This window comes from Xenopus laevis, chromosome 5L (genome assembly GCF_017654675.1).
Source record: "Xenopus laevis strain J_2021 chromosome 5L, Xenopus_laevis_v10.1, whole genome shotgun sequence".
In the NCBI taxonomy this organism is placed as follows: Eukaryota; Metazoa; Chordata; class Amphibia; order Anura; family Pipidae; genus Xenopus; species Xenopus laevis.
Window position 1 is genome coordinate 136,599,369 of NC_054379.1, and position 17,282 is coordinate 136,616,650.

General features: G+C 39.7%; 1 protein-coding gene across 1 annotated transcript in view; it reads left to right on the plus strand.

The window, feature by feature from the left end:
- Positions 1-12,635: 12,635 nt before the first annotated feature.
- klhl24.L (kelch like family member 24 L homeolog) overlaps positions 12,636-17,282 on the plus strand; it is a 31,526-nt gene continuing 26,879 nt past the window's right edge. The window contains exon 1 of the mRNA XM_018263903.2: positions 12,636-12,957. The gene's annotated coding sequence lies outside the window, so the exon portion shown is untranslated. The remainder of the gene's footprint in view (positions 12,958-17,282) is intronic.

A 17,282-nucleotide genomic window follows, 5' to 3' on the forward strand; every position in this document is an offset into this window, starting at 1 on the left:
AGCTAGCTGATTACCTACACAGGTGAACATAAGCTGAGAACTGAAACAGATGTACAGTATTATATCTTGTACCTACATATGGACACGCTCCCTAAACACTACAACTTCCTGCTTTTACATGAAAAACAGCACCAAATATGCTGAGATTGAAGTTTTAACTACCATATATCTGGGTTATGGGACCTTCCCTTGTAGATTCAGCTCCCAAATCTTGGTATTTAAGGGCTTAAAGCAGTGGTCTCCAACCAGTGGCTCACGAGCAACATGTTGCTCTCCAACCCCATGGATGTTACTCCCAGTGGCCTCAAAGCAGGTGCTTATTTTTGAATTCCAGACTTGGAGGCAAGTTTTGGTTGCATAAAAACCAGCACAACTGCCAAAAAGAGCCTCCTGTAGGTTACCAGTTTGCATAGGAGCTACCCAATAGCCAATCACAGCCCTTATTTGGCAACTAAAGAACTTTTTTCATGCTTCTGTTGCTCCCCAACTCTTTTTTTTTGAGTGTGGTTCATGGATAAAATAGGTTGGGGACCCCTGGCTTAAAGAAACTCAAATACAAGTACAGGAGAGGGCTGAATCAATAACGAACAGTATTGTATGGGCCCACAGCAGGGCCAGACGTTACTAGGGTTGCCACCTGTCCTGATTTCACCCGGACAGCCCAGTTTTTGGAAGGGCTGTCCGGATGAAAAGTGCCTGTGCCTGTCCAAATTAGGAAATCCGGACAGGATATTGAAGTTAATGAAATGGCAACGAGCCAATCGCTGATCTGCACGTCATCAGCTCCTTCCCCGACATCATCGGCCTGCCACCAACGTCAACTGCCCTTCCCCCTTGTCTGTTTTCCCCAAACAAGAAAGGTGGTAACCCTAGCCGGAAGAAGGGGTAGGAAGAGGCACATGCCTAGGGTGCAACTGTGGGGGGCGCTGGGAACATACCTCTTCTGTTTGGCTCTAGTTATAGCCTGTCTCCCAGTGATGGTGTGTGAGTTGTGCACTCAATTGTTCAGGGGATGTTCGACCAGGTGCTTGGCTTGCCTTGCCTTGGCCTTGCATTGTCCAGTTCCAACTGCTGCCACGTCAAGAATAGCCAGTTCAGCATCAATTCAGCACAATCAGAGAGGCCCACAAACTTTGCTGCATGACCTTAGGTTCCCAATAATCAAGCGATGATCAAATTCCTGGCACCCACTCATGGTTCCGAGGTGAAGCTACTTACCAAAAGTTGAGGCTGTCTTTTGTAGTCGAGATCTGAAGAAACCTCTAACCCCGAATGCTGACCTAGGCAATAGTGTTAGTATAAAGGAGAACTAAACCCTAAAAATTAATATGAAGAATGCCATATTTTATATAATTAATTTATTGCACCAGCCTAAAGCTTCTCAATAGCAGCAATGATCCAGGTCTTCAAACTTGTCACCAACTTGGAAAGTGTCTGTGACACTAACATTCTCAGTGGGCTTTGAGTAGCTGTTGAGAAGCTAAATTTAGGGGTTGTTGCAAATTATCAAGCAGAAAAAGACGGCTGCAATTCCTTAAATGGAGGCCCATGATACCTATTGTTCTTGGGGCTAGGTGTTGCTGACTGCCAGTGGGAGGAGGTGGGATCTCTCTAGTTGGTTGTTTTGAACTCCCTCCGATTGGCTCAGGTCAGGTATGAGAGGGGAGGAGATAAAAACTTTAAAAGTGAGGTAGTGGGGAGGAAGGGGCCAGATAACCTTTTATTTTGTGTTTTTCCCACCACCCCGACCCCTTACTGACACCAGAAATTAAACTTTTTTACATCTATCATAATATAGCATTTGAAATCTACTTATAACTTTGACATTAAGTATTTGTACCATGCTTTTACATTACCTGTCTGATGCCCCATGTTCCTGTATGAGAGGGCTGACATATTTGTGCAGCAGGAGTCCGTTAGCATTAGAATCTCTAACTGACAGGCTGAGGTGGGACGGTCAGGTTGGCAAAAAAGTCAGGTTTAGGAACTTCAACTAACAATTGCTTACAAAAACAAACCTCTCAGCAAAAAAATGATCAACATGACCTATAGGTAACTTTTAATGTACATTAATATTTTAAAAAGTACTTTTTAAGTGTCAATATCACTTTAAGCTGTACAGGTTCAGATCTTCAAGAGAACAGAGGTCACAAGCAGGAGTGGCGGAATGTACATCAGAACTCAAAGCAGCAGAATGCGGCACGACAGAGTAAGTACCAGAGGGTCGGCTAGCAGACTGTGATCGTACAGTCAGGGTGGCGCAGAAACGCGGTATAGACCATCATGGAGCACACTGAGAAAAATCAGGGAGAGCAGGGCAAAAGGCTCTGGGATCCTTCTTGGTGGATGCTTTTAAAAAATTACATGTGATGTCAACTAGGCCGCATTTGGTGGAGGGGACTTAATATGCTAAATGTTTAATAAAGCTGTGACCTCTGGTCCTTTCCACAAGTTGTGGTGTTCAGTCTGGTTATTTAATTATAGGATTCATTGGTTAGATGGAAATATTTTTGTTGCAGTGACAACCGATAACGGCATAGAACATTTAGGGCTCATAAGGTTTGTCTGTAATATAAGCTGATGCTACAAGACTGATTATTAAATTCTGATATTAGCACTGGTTTCTGTGCTGCCATGTAGTACTTATCTGTATTAATTAGTAATCAGCCTTATATTGTGACATTTCTATTCTATGTGTATTGTATATTGTCAGTGGGTCCCTAAGCTCAGTAAGTGACAGCAGCACAGAGCATGTGCAGTGAATCAGCAGAAAAGAAGATGGGGAGCTACTGGGGCATCTTTGGAAACACTGATCTTTACTGCTAAAGGCCTGTGGTTGCTTAGGACTGGTACAGAAGTCCAAGAGATAATGTAAAACATTTCTAGCCTACATATTTAGTTAAGCTTTAGTTCTTCCAAAATTCTGTCCTATGATATATTGTTAATATTTCTAACAGATCAGCACAAACTTTGTATCTCTTCAACCAAGACTCAGTTTGTTACTCAATCTACGCAATCTTAGTCTTGTTTGTCTGCTGTCTGTGTATTCATTCTTAAGTATATTTGCTGGGTAACCATACCTATGTTTACTATGGACTGTTTACCTAGCAATATATGTAGAGCAAGGATACGAACTCCTTATCTTTACAATAGCTCTCTAAAATGTGCTGAATTTACTTCATTTACTAAAGCAGAATCAAATCAGAAATATTTGCTGTAAATCATAAAATTAAATTGGAAAATATCCACCATGCTTCATTCCTTAATGTTCCACTAGAAACCTGACACTTTTCTGTTTTGTCATCATTTTTTAAAAATTTACCTGGGGTCATTTTTTGCTCAGTGCGTGCCATCTCTGTGTCTGGTGAAGTGACTGAACAGCCAGCAGAGTACTTCCACACAAGAAAAAGGAAACAGCTTCCCTTCTATAACTGAGGACCTGCATATAAAATACCAACAAATTAAATTTTAGCATGTGAAGAACGGTCATATTGAAAAGGAAACACTAGAGCTTTAAATAAGTAAATAAAATATAGTTAGAAATGCTTTATTATATATGCTGAATTTATTGTACCATCCCATAGGGTTAGAAGTCTTTTAACCTAAAAAAAGGCAAGCACGAGGTGTTAATTAACAGTTTATTATTGCTATTTACAATTATTATAGAACATAGCTAACAGTGTGGATTAATTGTGCAGGTCCAGGAGGCCTCTGATGAAGAATCCCGTGGTGTGAAACGCATTAGGGGGAGGAGCCATGGATTTATAGAGCACTGAAATAACACCTCTGCTGTTTGGTATAATATCATTGATATAATGTTTTATTATTAATATATGATTAAAATATAAAAAACTAGAGTTGACCTACAATATGGTGCATTTGATAAGTGAATAAAGAGCAAAAGTGTGTCAAACACAGTGGGCCCTGGCGGCCCAGCTCTGTTCCCACCTGCCTAACACTCTTTGCATTATTATCAAGTGTTTGCTCCTTAGCCTTTCACTGAGTTGTAGAGAACGACATGTGCATGACAGGTTCTACCAATGAAACAAAAGTTTTGGATTCTTCAGCAGTCAAAGGGCTGAAAGCCTACAGCATATGACACAGGGTAAACATGTTTTTAATAGTGGAACAAAGAGCTGAGTTGCACAATAACTGAACAGCTAAGTAGAGATTTCCTATACCATGTACAACCGGTTTGGCTACCTTGCTGATGAAAATGATCCTTTACTTCACTTTTGTCATATTATTTGAAGTTACATCTATACAGAGAGGATTTCGTCATAAGAAGAATGAACCTTAATACAAATTCATCCGCCAAAACTATAGAACACCTCTCAAGCTAAAGAAATTTGGCAAGAGGCAAGATGACTGCTGTCCACAATGCAAATCCTCTGGGGCAGATTTTATCCACATGGCTTGTTCCTGCCCTCCAGTGCAGGAATTCTGGTCGAAAGTGAAGACCCTTGCAGACGAACTGGGCACGCCACAGATAGTGGACCCAGCAGTCTACTTGCTGGGAATAATAGACGAGATATTACCCACTACTGCAGCCAGGATTTGATTGTGAACTCTCATGTTCCATGCTATAAAAAACGGTGGTCATGCACTGGATGGGAAGATCTCACCCCTCTGTGGCCTTTTGGAGAAACCTAGTAGATGGAGCTCTTCCCCTAGTAAAACTAACTTATGAAACTAGAGGGGCACATGACAAGTTTGATAAAATTTGGGGGGACTGGTGTGACCAAGATTCCCTTGATGAATAACTGGCCCCTTTAGAATTGTTGTGAACCGCTATACAATGCTACCTATTACTACTTGCATAATGATAACTACTTTATTTTGTGATAGAACTATATGGCTACTTAAAACCTATGTTTGACCTGACATCATCTGCATGCAGTATTGCTAAAAACAGTAATGACATTGTTGTTTTGGTTTTGTAAAAGCAATAAAACTTTACCTTTAAAAAAAAAAAAGAAGAAGAATGAAGCTTACTTAACACAGTGTTATTTTTTGTCAACCAGTTTACTAATTTGCATTGTAACTGTAACCTTCTCCAGACACTAAACACATAAATAGTTACACTTTTATGGCGCTTCTGACTGGGGTAGGGCAAATGTGAGAGATTTCCGTGATGTTTCTACACTGCTTCTATGTTACTAAACTTTAGTAAAATGAAAGCAGCGTAGAAACATCACGGAAGGCTCTCACATTTGCCCTAACCCCAGTCAGAAGCGCTATAAAAGTGTAACTATTCAAAGGCCTAGACAAAAGTTTGACAAAGATATGTGCCGTTCAGGAAATAAACCTTTAATATAAGCAGTAGTCTAAGCAATTCCAGTATGGAACCTGTTATCCAGAACCAGGGTTTTCCGGATAAGGGATCATTCCATAATTTGACATTTTATACCTTAAGTCTGCTAAAAATAATGTAAACATTAAATAAACACAATATGATTGTTTTGCCGCCAATAAGGATTAATTATATCTTAGTTGAGATGAAGTACAAGGTACGGTTTTATGATTACAGAAAAAAGGAAATATGTTTTAAAATGTTAAATGAGGTCTATGGAAGACAAGCTTCATGTAATTTGGAGCTTTCTGTATAACAGGTTTCCGAATAACAGATCCTATACCTATAGTTATATAATAACCAAAAACTGCAAAGCAAACAGATGTGTACCACCCTATGTTATAGTGGATAAAAGTAATGTTATTATTATCAATATTATATATTATTATTTTAAATTAAATTATTATAATTATTTATTTTGTTTTATCAATAAATATGTATATAACACACATATTAACATATATTTATATATAAATATGTGTGTGTTTTTACCATACTTCACAAGGCAGTTGCAAGGTGCTGGTATGCGAGAACTATTGTATATATTTCTGTGCATGGATACCATTGTACTGCGTGTTTATATCTGAAGTGATGGGTTCTGGGCAGTGAGCTCCCAAACCAGGATATGCGAATGGTGAGTATGTTACAGCTGTTACAAAGCAAAAGCATGTCTAATGGGTGCATGTTTGAACTTAGTCCTGCTCCAAGAGTGCATTTGATTGTTCACCTTTAAATGAGCTTTTAATATGAGGTAGACATGATATTCTGAGACAATTTCAATTGGTTATCCTTTTTTATTATTTGTGGCTTTTAAGTTATATTTCTATTTATTCAGCAATCCAAATTACCCTAGCAACCATGCATTGATTTGAATAAGAGACTGGAATATGAATAGGAGAGGGTCTGAATAGAAAGATAAGATCAATAACAAGATAAATAAAAAGTAGCAATAACAATAAGGGGCCCATTTACTTAGCTCGAGTGAAGTAATAGAGGGAAAAAAACGTAGAATTTCTGAGTGTTTTTTTTGGCTACTTCGACCATCGAATGGGCTACTTCGACCTTCGACTACGACTTCGAATCGAACGATTCGAACTAAAAATCGTTCGACTATTCGACCATTCGATAGTCAAAGTACTGTCTCTTTAAGAAAAAACTTCGACCCCCTAGATCGCTACCTAAAAGCTACCAAAGTCAATGTTAGCCTATGGGGAAGGTCCCCATAGGCTTAGCAATCTTTTTTTGGTCGAACAAAAATCCTTCGATCGATGGATTAAAATCCTTCGAATCGAACGATTCGAAGGATTTAATCATTCGATCGAACGATTTTTCGTTGGTTTGTTCGATCGAACAATTAGCGTTAAATCCTTCTACTTCAATATTCGAAAAATATCAGAAGAAAAAGTCAGAAGAAGAAGAAATTTAAAAACTATAAAAAACCCAATTGAAAAGTTGATTATAATTAGCCATTCTACAACATATTAAAAGTTAACTTAAATTTGAACAACTCCTTTATTTACTCCTTGTGAAAGGTGTTCATCTTGATGTGAACCAGATAATAGGCTCAGGCCAGGATTTGCGGCAAGGCCGCATAGGCCCGTGTGCATCCCCATTCAATTACGGCAGCTGCGCCGGCGTTTTTTCGCCGGCACGCTGGGAAGGGGAGGTGGGCGCTAGGACCGCACGGCCCCCTGGTCGGATCGCGCGGCCTAGGGGCGTCCGTCATCGAAATCCGGCGCTGAATAGGCTGTTTTGTGTTTGAAGGAATTTGTCTGAACAGAAACAGAAGAGACTATAGGAATAACTGGAGAAGTTTAAAAAGTTTAGAAATATATGACAAATCAGGACAAAATATTAAAGAGCATCACATCGGATTCTGTACCCCAGATTGCTCAATGGAAGACCTTACTGTGATACTAAAGCCCAATTATAATGCAAAGACAAACTCCTTACAGAAGACTATGGCAAAGGTCAACGGCAATGAAGACTGAACATGAACTTGCAAGTGCTCAGAGAACCAGCTGGCGACAGACAGGCCTGGCATACTAAAACTGTTCTTGACTCATCATAAAACAAACAGGTGGTGTGAAATACCACAGGCAGGTGAAAAGGATATTTAAGACAAAGGTGATAATCGACCATGTGTAGGTGCTCTAATGTTTTACAACTAATGTAGTAAATTAGGCGATTAAAAAACCATGTTCAAGAAAATTAGTGAGTATTAAAGGAGTATGAGAAGTCATAGTGTAGTCTATTTTTGGGGGGGAAGTCTAAAGGACAGTTCCAATTGCCCTTCTCCGAAGGTGCTAGCTGGTGAAAGTGTTCAGCTGTGTGCTCACAAAACTTGATGATGGAAAAACTGAGTGTTTTTTTCTTAGCAGCAATTCAATGTAAAGCATTAATTAATTTATTCATTAAAATGCAGGGAATAATGGACCTCCTCTTGTAAAATATAAGGATATTATAAGTTACCGAGGAGCTCCATGACCATATATAAGCACAAGGCTGAAGGCTGAGTGTTTTTAGATATGATTTGGGACTCCTCCAAATCATAATAAAGTTATATATATAGAGACCATAACAAATAATATTATCAAGGTGAGGGTTCTGATTGCCAAAGAGATTGGCATAAGAGGGAACATAGGAAGCCCCCATGGTGGTCTCCAGAGTTTTTGGAGAAAGAACTGATTTTTAGACAAAAAAATTTGTGATTAAGTAAGTAAAAATTCAAGTGTTAAAGTGAAAAAAGTTTATAATTGTATATGTATAATTTGGGTGTTCAACATTTACACATTGGTGTGAATGCCTTTACCGTGAGGAATAGATGAATAAAGAGACTTGACGTCAAAAGTTACCCAATGGTAACCTCTTTCCCAAGATAAAGTACTCAATAGATTAAGTAGATGTCCTGTGTCTTTAAGGTAAGCTGGTTGTTGTACTACCAATGGTTGTAAGAAAGCTTCAACCCAATCGGATAAGCCTCCACTAAGTGATCTACGATAGGTAGTAGTAACATGCAGACTGTGATATTTTGAGACAATTTGCAATTGGTTTTAATTTTTGATTTTTGAGTTATTTGGCTTTTTATTCAGCAGCTCTCCAGTTTGCAATTTCAACAATCTGGTTGCTAGGGTCCAACTTACTCCAGCAACCATTCATTAATTTGAATAAGAGACTGGAATATGAATAGGAGAGGGCCTGAATAGAAAGATAAGTAATAAAAAGCAGTAATACTAATGAATTTGTAGCTTTACAGAGCATTTGCTTATCAAATGGGGTCAGTGACCTGCATTTGAAAGCTGGAAAGAGGCAAATAATTCATAAACTGTAAAAAATAAATAATGAAGACCAATTGAAAAGTTGCTAAGCAATGGCCATTCTGTAACATACTAAAAGTTAACTTAAAAGTGAACCAACCGATTATGTTAACTTTTAGTATGTTATAGAATTGCAAATTGTCTCAGAATATCATGCTCTACATCATATTAAAAGTTAACTCAAAGGTGAACAACCCCTTTAAGGGTACAATTGCCTCAATGCCCTTACAATTGTGCTTCCTGAAAACGGGCTAACCTAGGACTTGTAGTGTTCACATTATCTGGAATCTTGAAATATGTTGGGTACACTCGGATGCACAGGGCATCCCTGTGGATTCTGGTGTTCACCGATGCCCTTTTGGGGACCCGGGCTTTCTGCTGCGGCATCTACAAGGAGTAGTGCGTAATAAAGTAACAAGTCCAAACGCTAGGTACCAGCAAGGATTTAGGCAAGACGTAGTCGAAGAACAGGCAAAAGGGTCAAGGCAGGCAGCAGGAATCAAAGTCAAATAGTCAGGCAGGAGTCAAAACCGGGAATTCAAAGACAGAATAAAGCTTAGGCAGGATCTGAAAACAGAAGCCAGCTTGGGCACTGTTAAAATGGAGATTAGGCTTTTTAAAGGAAATCTTCGGTGCCAAAATTTGAATTTCGCGCCGAATGAGGATGTCTTGACGTTTGGCGTCACGATGCTGGTGCAGTGACGCTGGCATCAGTTGGAAGATTTGTGACGTCAGCTTCAGATGCTTCACCGCAACCCAGACGCGACAGGAGGTAAGATCGCTGGAGGATCTCCCAGCACGTCTTACAGGACTTTAACACACCAACTCCTTCCTTTGGCTGCATTTTGTTTCAGATTAGTGCTAGAGGAACAAGCTTTTGTTAAATATTTTGGTGCAATGTGTGACCATCATAGGAAACAAAAATAGTTTAAAGTTTAAAACTTTAAAGAGATTATTCAACTTTAAATTAACTTTATGTGTGATTTAGAGAGTGATATTCTGAGACACTCTACAATAGATTTAAAAAAATTTATAATTCTTGGTTTTTGAGTTATTTAGCTTTTTATTCAGTAGCTCTCCAGTTTGAAATGTTAGCATTCTTTTTGCTAAGGTCCAAATTACCCTAGCAACCATGCATTGATTTGAACACAAGACTGGGATATGAATAGGAGAGGGGCTGAACAAAAGTAGGCATAATGATAAATTTGTAGCCTTACAGAACATATGTTCTTTAGATGACGTCAGTGACCCCCCATTTGAAAGCTGGAAAGAGCCAGAAAAAGAAGGCAAATCATTCAAAAACTATAAGAAAGAAAAAGGAAAGATAACTGAAAAATTGCTCAGAATTAGCCATTCTAGAACAACCTAAAAGTTAACTTAAAGGTGAACCACCCCTTTAATATCGGCAAACCTGCCACTTCGTGTTATTAGGACCAAGTAAACCTCCAGGAATACACAGCATTATCAAGGAATCGTTGGGAGTATTGTTTGGTAAGCACCAGTCCGCCATCTTCTTCTGGTCTTCCAGGCCTCCCTGGGGGCACCTTGAAGAATGAAAGAAGATATTAAAGGCAAGCTAACACTATAATTGAAGTTTCCTAATATCACCTAGTAAAGGCTTTAGTTTTGTGGCACTTCAGCAACCCAAGATGCTTATTAGGTGTCCAGAAGTAGGTTCCAAGGAAAAGGAGCAGTTACAGTTTGCGTCAGCAAGAAGAGCTGCTAGGAAAGAGTAACCTAACTGGTAAAGTTACTTGGCATTTGATAAACCTTCAAGAAATTAAAGGTATAATGACCGGCTTATAATGACTGGATTAGTGGGAGATTTACAGTATCTAACAGTGCCACGCATTCTCCTTCTAACAAACTGTAGCCAGGTCTTTCAGCCACCATGACCACTGTATTTGTTTTAGTTTGATGCATTCTGTGCTACAGAATGCCTAAATTATTACATGTCTACATTTAGCAGTCACCAATAATTGCGCATATTCTTGCCGGGTATGTGACTGAATTAATGCTGAGCAAATTTTTTGTTTATTTAAGGAGGTCCTCAAACCTGTGACCCACAAACAGTAAGAGGCACAAACCACAAGTAACCTCTGTTTCTCTAAAATCACAATTGCCATTGAAATTATTAAAAGATCAAAAAAGTTTTTCAGACAATTACTAGCTAATAAATATCAGAAAACCAAACAGTCTAATTGATTAAAAAAAAAACCAATATGATTAGCGCAGCTCCCATTGACTTCTATGGAACCTCGACTACTCTTACTTGAATCAATTTTGTAGTAGAGTTTTTGTTGGTGTGTAAAATTAACAAATCTTGAATTTTTTGAGTTTTAGAGAAATTAAAAGTAGCATGAATTTTTAGAGAAATATACGATTCGTGAAAAAAAAAGAAATCCACATTTTAGTAAATTGACCCCTAAGTTTTTTTTTTCTTTTTAAAACATGCTTTATGCTATAGAGGTCTGTGGCACATATCTGTCAGGGGTGAAGTTATGATGTAGTTATACACTTTTTCTATCAGATGCTCCCCTAAGTTATTTTGGCAGGGTTCTGTGGGAACCTTTTTTCTCCCATTCATTTTTGTCCCCGGCAATTCGGAGCTGATATACTAAGTGATAAGCTAGCCAAAATTAATACAACTGGGTTCATACCCCTGTGAAGGGATGGCCCATGTGCATCACATGAAGACAGTACAGAGTAAAGCCGGCCATACATAGGGAGATCCGCTTTTTTGGCGACGTCGCCAAACGAGCAGATCTCTACCCAATATGCCCACCTTAAGCTGGGCAAAAATAGGCTGATCCGATTGTGGGCCCCATCGGAGCACAAAGAGAAAAATACAGGTGGTTGGATAGAGGCCCGGAGCAAACCTATGCGGTTCTCAATCCAACGGGATTTTTAAATCCACCAATATGGATGACTTTCAGAGGGCCCCCATACACTGCCCAATAAGATGCTAGGGTGGCCCCTAACTGTTTATCTCTGGTCACAGTATGAAAATACTTTGTTCAAGGTTCTCCTGACCTTGGCAATGGTTTCAGCCTGAGTGCTAGGTCCTCCCCCGCCATTAGCTTTTGCGGCTTTTAAAGAGAGAGAGAGAGAGAGAGAGAGAGACTGCCCAAACCAACACCCAACAAACCAACACCCAACAACTCCCAGCATCCCTTCTGCTTTTGTTAGCTGCTGGAGTTGTAGTCCAACGGTTGCTGGATGTAATAGCCACTAAAAATAATTCTTGATGCCAATATTATCAAAAGTGACAAAAAAACTCAATCAGTGACTTTGATGCCAGGGGCCTGCCAGAAAACCTTAGGACCGTGGGCCCACTTTCCAAACTATTATTCCCCCTCTCCTCCCTCAACCTCTTTATTCTCCTCGTCTTTTATATCTACTTACTATATTCTTCCATTATTATGCATTTTTCCCCATAAAGAAATAGGGAATGACCATGAAATAGGCCAAATGTTTATAGACAAGAGGCCCACTAACACCTGGGCCCACCCGGATATTTCCTGGTATCCCAAATGGACCAGTCCGACACTGGGCTCAATTATAAACTCTGGCCAAATTTGGCCCTGGCCAGTATCCCATAGCAACCAATCAGCGATTATCTTACGTTCGCCACCTGCAGGTGACAGAAGCAATCATCTAATTGGTTTCTAATTGGGTTACTGCCCAGGTGCAAATTTGTCCAGTGTTTACAAATAAGTTAACCCCAGGAATGTTGATAAGACCCTATGCACGTGCTGCAGGCTGACCACCCACCACATGGAGTCCCATCTGCCCTTACTTGCCAGGGGTCCATGTCCTTTAAGTCCCTGGCCACAGTAAATTCACTAATTGTTCATATGAAAGAGTTCGTAGTTGTAATATTGCTTTAAGAATAACTCCCGCCTCCAGACAGGAGACGAGGGTTGTCCGTGTCTATGAGAGAACAGAGCCGCAGGGCTGACAGACAAGCAGCACAACACACACACTGCTTATGTACAGGATCAAGGATTCACTCAAAGGTGGTGACGTACCATCTGTGCCTTAGAAACTACACTTCCCAAAATCCCTTAGCGGCCCGCTCATTGGCTGCTGCGAGGCAACGTCATATGTTTTGGATCTGTAGAGTCATGTGTTCTCCTGTCTTTGTTTTCAAGTAGAGGAGATTGTGCAGGTCTAAAGTTTAGCATCACATTGGGTCCTGGCCTGCAACTTTAATATACTGCTTGATTCTGGGTCTCTATAGTGGATCACTGTCCAGGTGAAAAGAGCAGCCTGCAGGCATTTTAGGTGAGTAGATAATGAAATCATTAATTAGAGTAGATCATTAATTGCATACATTTACTCAGCTTAGAATTGATGTATACATATGTTAGATGGAATGCTGTACTTAACAGAAGGTCGGTATTTAATGGCTTAAGGATTTTGTCTCTCTTTTGGCAGTTGCTGAACTACAACTCCCATGACAGCTTTTGGGAAGCTGTGAGTTATAGTTCAGCAGCTGCTGCTAACTGCCAGGTTCTAAAGCTAACTTAATCTACCCTAATGGCATTGTCCACCTTTGACGTTGGGATTTTTGGGAATATTAATGATTAATAATGGTTATTGATTTTGTAGGAAACTGTCGGTAGTGCTGTGCACTTTTGGGAATGTGTGAGTTATAGTTCAGCAACTCCTGATAAGTGGCAGGTTCTAAATCTAACTTAATCTCCCCTTATGGGTTAAGGTTTGTGCCCAGCTGTCTACCTTTGATGTTGGGATTTTTGGAAATAATAATAATGATTAATAATGGTTGTTGATTTTGTGAGAAACTGTTGGTAGTGCTGCTGTGCACTAGTCTTTTGTAGTGATATCTGCCTGTCACTGTATTACACATGGAGGTGGCACAGGAGGGCTGAATCTGTCTTCTCAGGACCCTTTTATAGTTAATTTCTGATGGCAGAAACAGTAATATTCTATATGCGCAATAAAGGAAATTATTCCTGCAAAGTCTCTTTGTTATGATTTATATTCCCTGAATCATAAACGTTAATGCTCCATGGAAGAAAGTCAGTGTCAGGCTCATCACAAAAACTTGTTTCCCTTGAGGAACAAATAGCCTGAAAGCGCTAACGAATAAAACTGTGAACCAAATCACCTTTACTCCCTCACCTTCTAACGTCTGTACAGAAGAAAACAGCTGCACACAAAAATCACGTGAGCCGGCTTGCATTGTTTATGTTCTCTGTTCTCCTTTGCGTGCATCACAGCAGGAGGGAACTGTTTCGTAACTCTAGTAGAGTCAGTCATTCTTAAAGGTACATTTGTAAATTGCTATATCTATGTTTTTTTAACTTTAGTTCAAGCTTTGGTGGATCTTCAGAGGTGTAATATTTAGGGATGCACCAAATCCAGGATTCGGTTTGAGATTCGGCCAGATTCAGCATTTTTCAGCAGGATTCGGTTTCGTCCGAATCCTTGTGCCCAGCCGAACCGAATCCGAATTTGCATATGCAAATCAGGGGCGGGGAGGGAAATCGCGTGACTTTTTGTCAGAAAACAAGGAAGTAAAAAATGTTTTCCCCTTCCCATCACTAATTTGCATATGCAAATTAGGGTTCGGATTCGGTATTCGGACTAATCTTTCACGAAGGATTCGGGGGTTCAGCCGACTCAAAATAGTGGATTCGGTGCATCCCTAGTAATATTTCAAGGCAATTGCTTTAATTGTTTTGTTGTTTTAGGAAATGTTAACTCTAAAACTAAACTCAAGGTAAATGAATGCAGTCTTATAGTATATCTTTGTCTATCTATGTTATCTCTGTGGGCTTGAGTCTGTAGTTGTGAGTGCTAGCTGCTCAGTCCTTAAATATGGCCATACACAAAAACATCTGTTTGGTGAGGCTGCCATGTTTGGGCATCTTTTATTGATGTGGGCCAAATCAGCCTGATACAATCATTTATCCCCAGGGACAATGAGTGGATTATCATAGGGGCCTATGCAGACTCATTGGCAGAGGACCATTTCAATGGGCCAATGCTGTCTTCGTCTGACAATATTTTTAAATCTGCCCAATATATATCTGGTTGGACTAGCTGTCAGTTTTCCCTCATACACAAGAGCAGGAACCAAGTCCACAGCAATTTCAACCCTTCTTCTTAAACTGTTATCCAGATTGCTTGGGACCTGTTTTTTTTTTTTGGATAATTGATCTTTCTGTAATTTGGATCTTCATACCTTTAGAGTCAGGGCACACAGGCAGATTCAGGGAGATTAGTCGGAAACCGAATCACGCCGAGTGCCATCCCGCCGGCGATTTAAATTTTAGCCGGCAGGTAGGCAGTTCGGGGAGATTAGTCACCCTGAAGAAGAGGAGATTTGTCGCGGGGCGACTAATCTCCCTGAATCTGCCTGTGTGCCCTGACCCTAAGTATACTAGAAAATCATTTAAACATTAAATAAACCCATTAGATATCAACAGGGATACATATCTGGTTGATTTTTGGCCAGATATCGGTTGAGCATGACTATCTCATACATGGGCCAATACGTTGCACAGTTGGCAACCATTATCTACCCATGGATGACCAGCTTTAGATCGTCATGCAAATGGTGCAGAAATAACTGCAGTACTACTTTTCCAACTAAATGGTTAGTCACATCAAATATTTAACTTGGTATGGGGGTATGGCTGGCCACATGACCCGATAGTTTATGAACTAATCTCCATTGTTATTAACTATTTGTTTTATTGAAATTCCAGGTGCTGTATGATGTGTACAGATGTTATATATATTTTGATAACATATTTACATATATTGGGTAGCCCAATGGATAATATCACACAATAATTTGCACAGTTAAAGGGCCCAGAATATCATGAAATAAAAATGTCCAAAAAGCATTAAAATGTGTTCTCTTAATCTGCAGCAGTATTTGTAAAACAAGGGGGATATTTTTATTTTAAATACTGTACCTGGATTTTTTTTAGGTAAGGCCTTTGGAGGCAGTCTATAAAATGTTCCATTGAATGGGTGGGGGTTTGTGAAGACAACAGATGAAAGATGGCTGAACACAACAGAGCTGATAGCAAACATGATGCAGTTTTAAAAATGTTTGTACATGTATGAGGAATTTAGGGGTCAGGAATTTATAGACATACAGTTTGCAAAAGAACATGTAAGCAATCAGATGCTTTCAGAAGGCTCCTGTGCGGTGAATGCTAGCTGCTGATCTGGTTACTAGAACCAAAGCAATCTTAAATGTATACCTCTCTAAGTTCTAAGTGCTAATTGTCCTTCATTCTTATAAGGTACCCAATATAGGTCCCTCCTACCCGTTAAACTGCATGATGTACATGGACCCATACAAGTGTCAAAGTGTAGTCAGTCCCGCCAGGTTTAAATCACCTGTACAAATTAGGTGTGTGTAATATCTTTGAAGGATCACTTCTTGTACATCTGCAGTGCTGTTGTGGGGGTTTATTGAGTGATGATCAGTGTGCCAGTGTGTATGAAAATAGATATACACTAATCTCATACCATGAGTGGTTGTCAGGGTCATATTTGTGACTTCTTTATCTGTTTTGGTCTTATGCTTTTTCATTTGAAATAAAAAATGTAGGCTTGTGAGAGTGCTTGTTCTTGCTAGGGTGAGGAACAACCTTCCCTTGCAGAGTATCTTACAGCATTTTAGTAGTAGGGGGACACACCAGGGCATGCAAGGTAAACTTGAGAGGTGACAGCTGAGGTCCTGGCAAGGCTCATTGCATTAGGCTGAATATCATACTGACTTCTATAGCTGCCTGCCTCTGGGCCTGGCTCATCTCCAGCACTGGCTTATGGCCAACAGAAGAGGCTGACATTCCTCTAGCAACAACAGTGTCACTGGGGAAACACTAGCTGCAGTGCTTAAAAGAACATGTCTCAAATGAAACTCTGTGGTTCCCTTAAAAGTAATTTTTTTGAGACTTTGAATGCGGCAAGAAAATCACCCATTTGATCCTGTCCTAGAAGTGCCCAGTAGTGAGCTGAAACGTGTGTCTTAGCTCTCTATGCTCCCACTACTGGACATTTCTACATGGAGCTGTAGGGGTAAAGAGACAAAGTAGATGTAAAGTGTGATTTGGTATCAAATGCCCTAATTCCAAAGTCCCATTTCAAATAAACATACCTTCTTTTAACCTATGACATATCAAAGCAGCAAACCAAGCTCTTTAATTCGAAATCCAATTTGTAAGCACGAGAGCGTTAGATCTTTGTTGTCCCCTGGATTAGCCTGCAGTGGCAGGATTAAACTTGCATCTCCACTTCTTTTTCTTTATTATTATTAATAATGAATGTTTATTTACCTGGTGAGATACTTAATGGACTATTTCCAAGAATTAAACACATACCTGAAGGAGAGGCTATCACCACAAGGATGTTAAGGCTTATTAAACGAAATACTTTTTGCAAAAGGTTGCAGCCATTGTAAATACTTACATGGAGCTGCTCTAGGTTATTTTTACTATGGTAACGTTTATTCCATTCCGCTCAGCCAACTCAATTTCTGCTTATTTATTGCCTGATGTTCTGTGTCATAAGACAGTATTACGATTGTATTTTAGTTAACTTAAAGGGAAAGTTTCTCTTTT